The sequence below is a fragment of the Equus quagga genome, chromosome 5 (assembly GCF_021613505.1).
Source record: "Equus quagga isolate Etosha38 chromosome 5, UCLA_HA_Equagga_1.0, whole genome shotgun sequence".
Taxonomy (NCBI): Eukaryota; Metazoa; Chordata; class Mammalia; order Perissodactyla; family Equidae; genus Equus; species Equus quagga.
In genome coordinates, this window is record NC_060271.1 from 116,644,358 (window position 1) to 116,651,557 (window position 7,200).

Below are 7,200 nucleotides of genomic sequence, written 5' to 3' on the forward strand. Positions count from 1 at the left end.
GGGGACAGGACCCATGAGCAGGCAGAGCTGGTGCGTGGGGACAGGACCCACGGGCAGTCAGAGCTCCTGCTGCTGCCCCGAGTTGTGGGTTAGGGCTAAATTTAAGGCATAGGTATATGATTCATCTCTTTACAAGACAAAGGAAAGAACATGAAAAAAGTTAAAATGGTATCAGTGCAGGTGGGGTCTGGTCATTGGGTGATCCCATGACTTTTAGACAAGAATCAAATCGGATTAAGTAAAGGTTAGAAAGGTTAGACGCCACCACCCTAAACCAGTTACATGAGATTGCCAGACAGCCACCAACTTAAGTTCTTGCCTTCCCCATTAAGAGCTTCTAGGGACAAGGTCATCTCTCCTCTTCTTCCTGGCACAGAGAGGAAGGCATCTTCACAGATAGAGGTTTCCCTTAGAAATGTAAATGTTTCCCAACAAAGGGGCAAACAAATTCCACTCCTTGGAGCCTGAATCTCATCTGTAGTTTTAAAACTAACCAGCCTAAAGAATCCTCATCATAAGCCATTTTAAAATTAAGCAGCCTAAAAATCCTCATCAAGATCACTGTCTGCCTCCTCCCCAGCATCTAAGTCCCTTGAGGGCCAGAGCTCCTGAATCTCTGTATATCATCCCCCTAGTCCTCCAGGCAGGAGCTCCTAACACAAGGTGGCCGCCCCACTCACTTTGACAAAAATGAACTGAGCATCTTCCATACTCAGGGAACTCTACCTCCAACCACTCTCTGTCTCTGCAATCCTACCTCCCCTCCCAGCTCCACCTGAGACAGGGCGAGTGGGAGGAACCAGGGGAAGAATGAAGCAAAGGCACAGAGGTGTCGAAAAACATGAACGGTGAGCATCCTCCTGGGGCCAGAGTGGGTGAAGAAATGAGGGAGGGGAGTTAGAAAGGATGACTGGGGCTAGAGAATGAAGGAACCAGGATGTTATAGCTGGGGGTGAGGCCTTGGTTCTGTGGGCAGGGAGGAAGTTAGTGATGTGATCAAGTCTCTGTAGTGGCAGCAACTGAAATCACATCGTTTTCCTGGCTAATTGGGAGAGAGGCAGGGACAGTCCCATCCCACCAAACACAACATTCCCAAAGCCCCCCTTCACTTGTGAAGCAACGATAGACATTTCCTCTGGTCTGCATGTTAATGCCTAGTTATTTAGTTTACACATGTATTTGGTGTTTCCTTTGACAAATAAAAATGGCAAGTAATAGGATATATTGGAATATATGAGGAAGCCATTTGGTGTAAACCTAATTCGGCCTGACCTTGTCTTTCTAAAAGGGCCTGAGCGAGGTTGTTGAGCATGCATTGTATATCTGCTTTAGAGATTCCCTATGGCAAGAGCAAAAGGCCCTTGAGATAAAGGTGCAACTTCTTAAGGATTATGTATCTTTCCTTAGGCTAGAAGCTGATTGCTGCGCTCACCTGTGACCGCCCAGCTGGAGACAATAGACTTGCCTCCTGCTACGCCCACCAAGGTAGCAGACCCACTACCTGCTGTGTCCATCAAGTGCTGTGCCAACAAGACAATCTTGTGACTATTGTGGGAGGGACATTTCAATCATATGTGAAACACCTTCTTTGAGGGTATATAACCACCCTGTGTACCGCCACTTCTTTGGAGTGCTCTGTTCCTTTGTGGAAAGACTCCCGGGTTATAATCCTAAGATTTAAGCTCAGAATAAATGCACCCAAATTTTCATTTATAGATTGGTTATGGATTATTTTCGTCGACACCTTAATAATTGGTAAGTTCGTCTTCCTTATTAATTATCTTAGATCATCTCTGAGCCTTCTTGGAAAGGGAGAAAGGAGAAAGTTGTCACAGAAGACTTTGAGGATCTGCTAAAAACCATGCCCTCACCTTTCCAGGAAATGCACATACACCCATCCAGAGACAATTTTACCTGATCTTTCCAGTGGTTCTCAACCTTGGCTGCACATTGGGATCACCCAGGGAGCTTTATAAACTATTGATGCCTGCCTCCCACCTCCAAAGTTGTTAATTTAACTGATCTAAGTGTAGTCTGGACACGGGGTTTTTTAAACTCCCTAGGAGATTCTAGTGTACCCTCAAGATTGAAAAGTATTGTGCTAGGGAATTGTGGATTCCAAGTTAAGACCCCTAGCTTAGACCATAAGTTCCAGGTGTGTCCATTTAACTTCGCATGGTGAGCAGCACCTACCTGGGTAGGGAGAGGAGGAAAGAAAATGGCCAGTTTGAAAGAGTGAGGAAGTCTTGAAGCTGCAAGCAAAGAGAGGTGGTGTTCTCATACATTCCAGAAGGTTGCAGAACACTTAGTGAAAGGGATGCTGAAAGAGAAGACAAAGAGCAAGAAGTTTAATTGCCTTCCTGAAAGATGGATGGAAGTCCAGCAGACAACACCCTTCCCACCCACATACTTCACCTGCCCCAAGGAAAGCCGTAAACATTATCAAAAGGCTGACAGAATCGGTCTTTGGGGAAAGTCAACCAATTAAACATGTGGTTTGGTTGGTGGGTGACGTGGGTGGAGAGAGGATGGCATCTGTGGGGCTGAAGGAAAGCAGCTGTGAGGGTGTGGAGGTTTGGAGATAATGGACTAAAACCCTCGGCTGGAGGAAGAGAAGATTTGGGTCATGGTCAAGGAGAGGCATTCCTGAGGTGGGTGGGAAGCTGGGCGGCATCGCAGCAGCAGGAGAGGCAGCTGTGGTGGAAGAAGAACTTCGAAGAAGCTGAAGGCCCGACTCCGCCAGTCACCACCCATGAGACCCTAGTCAAGAACCTGGCCCCGGTTTCTTATCTGGGACTGGTGTGATGATAACATCAGAGGAGCACACCATCTCAGATGATTACCAGATCATCTCCAAGGTTTTTTTCCATTGTAAAGTCCCACAAACCTAGGAAAGTGACCTCCAAAAATGCCTTTAAGGTTTTCAAACCTGTATCCATCGGAATCACTGGGGTGCTCACCACCAGATGATATGATTCAGTGGGTGGGGGATGGAGACCCGCAGGTACTTTATAATTCTCCTCTTGTGCTTCTGATGTTGCGTGTGCTTTGAGAATCATTGTTCTAGGTCATTGTTTCTCAACTCCAGGGTATCTTGTCAGAGGGCAGATTCTGAGCCAGTAGCTCTGAAATGAGGCCTGGGATTCTGCACTTCTAACAAACTCGCAGATGGTGCCAATGCTGCTAGCTGTACATCCTTGCTGCTCAAAGTGTAACCCAGGCAACATCCCTAGCAGCAGCAGCAGTAGCATTTGGGAGCTTCTTAGGAATTCAGAATCTCAGGGCCCACCCTAGACCCACTGAATCAGAATCTGAACTTTAACAAGATCCCCAGGTGATCTGTATGCACGTTAAAGTTTGAGAAACATTGTTCTAGAAGAAGTGACTTACTGATCAGGGAACCAGGTTGAAACTTGGGAATGAAAGGACAAAACTCAGTTCCTTAAAACAGAGTTGAAGTTAGGGAAGCGCAGGGGTTTCCATGTGTTTTAGTTACTGCCATACTTATGGTCCTGCCACATAATAGGTGCTCAACAAATATTTGTCAAGCAAATGGGTGAGGTAAGAGTCCAGTTTCTGGAGCCAGAGCATGAGGCTAGAGTGAGGCCAGTAACCATCATTACTTGATGCTGCCTACTAGGGCCAAGGTCTTTCTAGCCCTCTGCCCAGGACAAGATTGATCCTGATGCTGGCAGAGAGAAGAATTCACTGCCATGTGAGACAGAAGTGTGTCAAGTTGTCTCATCTGTGAAGATTAAAAGGCTATGTGGAAATACAGCCAAGAAAATACACTGGCCTTCTCAGGTAGGTCTGCGATAAGAACCAGGGACTGAGCCAACCAGTGGGGACGTGGGTGACAGAGAAGTCCCAGTTCCAAAAAGAACTCATCTGTTCTATAGGAGTGATTTCATGAAGCTGCCTCAAACATGTTTAAAATGGGCAGAATTTAATACAGTCAGGATCAATTCTAGCACTCTTCTCTCTCCTCCATTTAAAACAGATGTCAGTAAGACATATCCTGCAGTCAAAGGCAACCAGTATGGCTCTTGTAGATAAAGTCCAAAATCCATGTGATATAAGCAGTTGGGGAAACATTAAATCCTACAAAGAACAAACACTGTTTATTATTAACTAGCCTTAGAGGAAGGGATCAATAACTCATATTTGTAGTGATTTTATTCCTCGTCTTCAGGGGAGCCAGCCTAGAAAAGAAAATGTTTCTTTTGTTTTTCCTGTGTGTAGCATTATCCAGACTTTCTGGATAACCTTGACAGTAGAAGTTAGGATTTCAGCCTAAATAAATCCATTCTCATCCCGCCCTAGGAACAAGTTAGGCTGAAGATTTCTGACGGATTCTTCAAAACGCCGGGCCCTTTCTCCTAGCAATTATTTTAAACATACTGTGAACATGGGAGAGTGCCTTCTAAAGCAGTGTCTTTTTCTCATCAGGCAGTAGCATTTTCTTGATTCCCGCAAATGAACTGAGTAAACAGTAAGTGTGCATTCCCAAGGGCTCGCATACCTCTGCCTTGGGCTGGCTTCCACGTCTGGTAAAATGACATGTTAATGGCCATACCAGTCATGGCGAAGTTCCCCTGAATAACTATTTTCAAAGGAATAATAATTTTCCCTCACTACTTCCTCCCCGCTAACCTCATCCTCAACCTAATTCTAACTGTCCCAGAGAGCCCGGTCCCACAGAGGGACAATCCTGTGAGTGTCTCTGCAACTTCTCCAGAGGCTTTGAAAGATGGTTCCTGCCCAGCACGCAGTCCCCCAAGCTGCCAGGTGCATCTGAGGAGGGAAAAAGAAATCAGACATGGTACTCATTGACTACCAGACAAGTGATTTAAATTTCTGCACTCAAATGTCCTGCCATAAGTTAGTGTGAATGTGCCATTGCACCTTTCTTGGCTTGTGAAAAAGAATGGCTAATTAACTTTCTCGGTTGCTTGGAATAGCATTCAATGGATGGCAAGTCACCATCACATGCAAATCATCAGTCTCTTAAAGCCATGTTTGAATGGGTCCATGTCTCTTTTTGTTGACCGAGAGAGACAGCGAGCGAGTTGTCATGTTCACAAGGATGACCTAATTCGAGCTTCTGTGGTTTGGGATCCTGCCTGCCTGTGTTTCACCCTGTTTTGCCTTCAAGGCAGGAGGCTACATCTCATAGCCAGGAGATTGTGGTTAGTTTCCTGGCCTTGGACCGAGGTGGGGACACACCTGCACCCCTGAGGGAGGGAGAGCCTGTGGAGGGTCCATGAGGCCAGGGCTGAGTCACTCAGCTGCGAGACATGTCAAATGGCATTAGAACATCAGTTTGGCACTGAAGGAGCAAGAACCCACACCAAAAATTCTTAAATACGCTAACAATCTAGTCCATTTTCAAACTAAACCAAGGAAAGAAATGAAAGTTTGGTGTCACCTTACACCAGCACTGGGATTTGCTATTCATGTGAAATCACCCCAAAAGAAACCTCAACTTCACCCACACATCCAAGGGAGGTGAAGGGCCCCCATCCGATAACATTTCATCCCACAGGCCCCTCTCTACCACTCCCTACGCATCACAGTCCTGTTCCAAGACCATGCAAATTTGGAAAACCCTACTGTAAGTCGTCTTTGATTTTTCTACCCAAATCACTTTCCTCTCTCAGAAAATTGTTTGAATGTGGTGTCCTAGTCAAAAGAAACATAAGTTGAACTCCAAATGCCTTAAAAATAATGTAAATCTTTACTAATTTTCTTGAAACAGTGGCCATTTTTCTTACCTAATCTCCCACTCAACAGCCGCACCCAGCCCAGTCTCTCTCCAGAGAGTAGCTTCACACTCTTTCATAGTAAATTAATTTAGCCTGTTTAATTTCTATCATCCTTCCATCCCAGCCCATCACCTTAATCCAACTGCAAGGAACGGAGGGCCAAGCAGCTCAGAATCCTCCTCCAGAAGACTGGAAGGGAAGAAAGGCTGTAACTACTTATGCCTCAGGGTCTTGGTCCCAGAAACAAGAACAGGAAAAGGGAAGCAAAAGGATACCTGTCGTGCTGTTAGTACCCAAGGGACCTTCTCCATCCTCAAGATGGCAGCCTCCTGAACAGGACTGGGTTCCGACATGGCGACCCTGATGCTCACCAGCAGGCAGAAGGCAGGCAGCAAGATCCTCAAGACGCTCCAAAGGGTCCTGGGACAACTTTACCCAGACAGGGAGAATCACAACAATCTGCACATGTTTCTTTCTCTCTGAAGCTAGAGCTTCTGAAGGATTCAAATGGTTTTGATGTAATATGGTGTGCGGCCAAAAGAGAAAATCAGAATCCACATCAGGTTTGATTTTCATTCCAGGGAGCCATTTCAGATGAAGGAGGCAAAGCCTTTCAAAAACGTCTTCTATGATTCGGAATAATTGGGTCCAATTTAATTTGGTGGAGGGTGGAGTTGAAGAGGTATGCAATTGCTTCGAGTGTGTTTTGCAGTTTCCAGAGTCACTAATTAGCTCCACGACATAAAGGTTAATGAGATAAAACATCTATAAATCAAGTTGATGGCTGATTCAAGAAGAAAACCCCCAACTCCCGCTCTGCTATGATAACTCTAGAATTTCACTCTTTCAGCGTATCCATTTGATTAAATTCAATTCTGTGTGAATATATACAAACAAATGTATAACTATAAAATTCATACTTAAATTTTAAACTATCTTGCTCAAAGCTCCTTTCTAAATTTAGTTATTCAGTACTAATAAGTCAATAGTTAACTATTAACAGAATTAATCATATCAGAATTAACTGACGTGATGGAAGGCTTAGGCGTCACCCTTCCCAGACAGCAAAAGTCTATATTTTACATTTAAAAACGAGCTCCTTATATTTGGACATAAAACAAACTCCGTAAAATAAAATTACAGATTTTATTGACTGAAGCTATAGAGGAATTTGGGATTTAGAGAACGTTCTGGTGAATCCTTTTGTAACTTGAAGGGTTCTATCCCACTTAAATCTTCTGTTTGTATATGAGTTTTCCAGATGGTTACGAGCATAGGCTCCAGACTCAGGGGAACCACATCGACCCCTTGGCTCTACCACTTACTAGCTCTGTAACCTCGGGCAATTTTCTTAAGGTTTTGTGCCTCAGTTTCTGCATCTGTAAAATAGGGATAATAAGAGACTCTATGTCATAGGGTTTTTGTGAGGATGAAA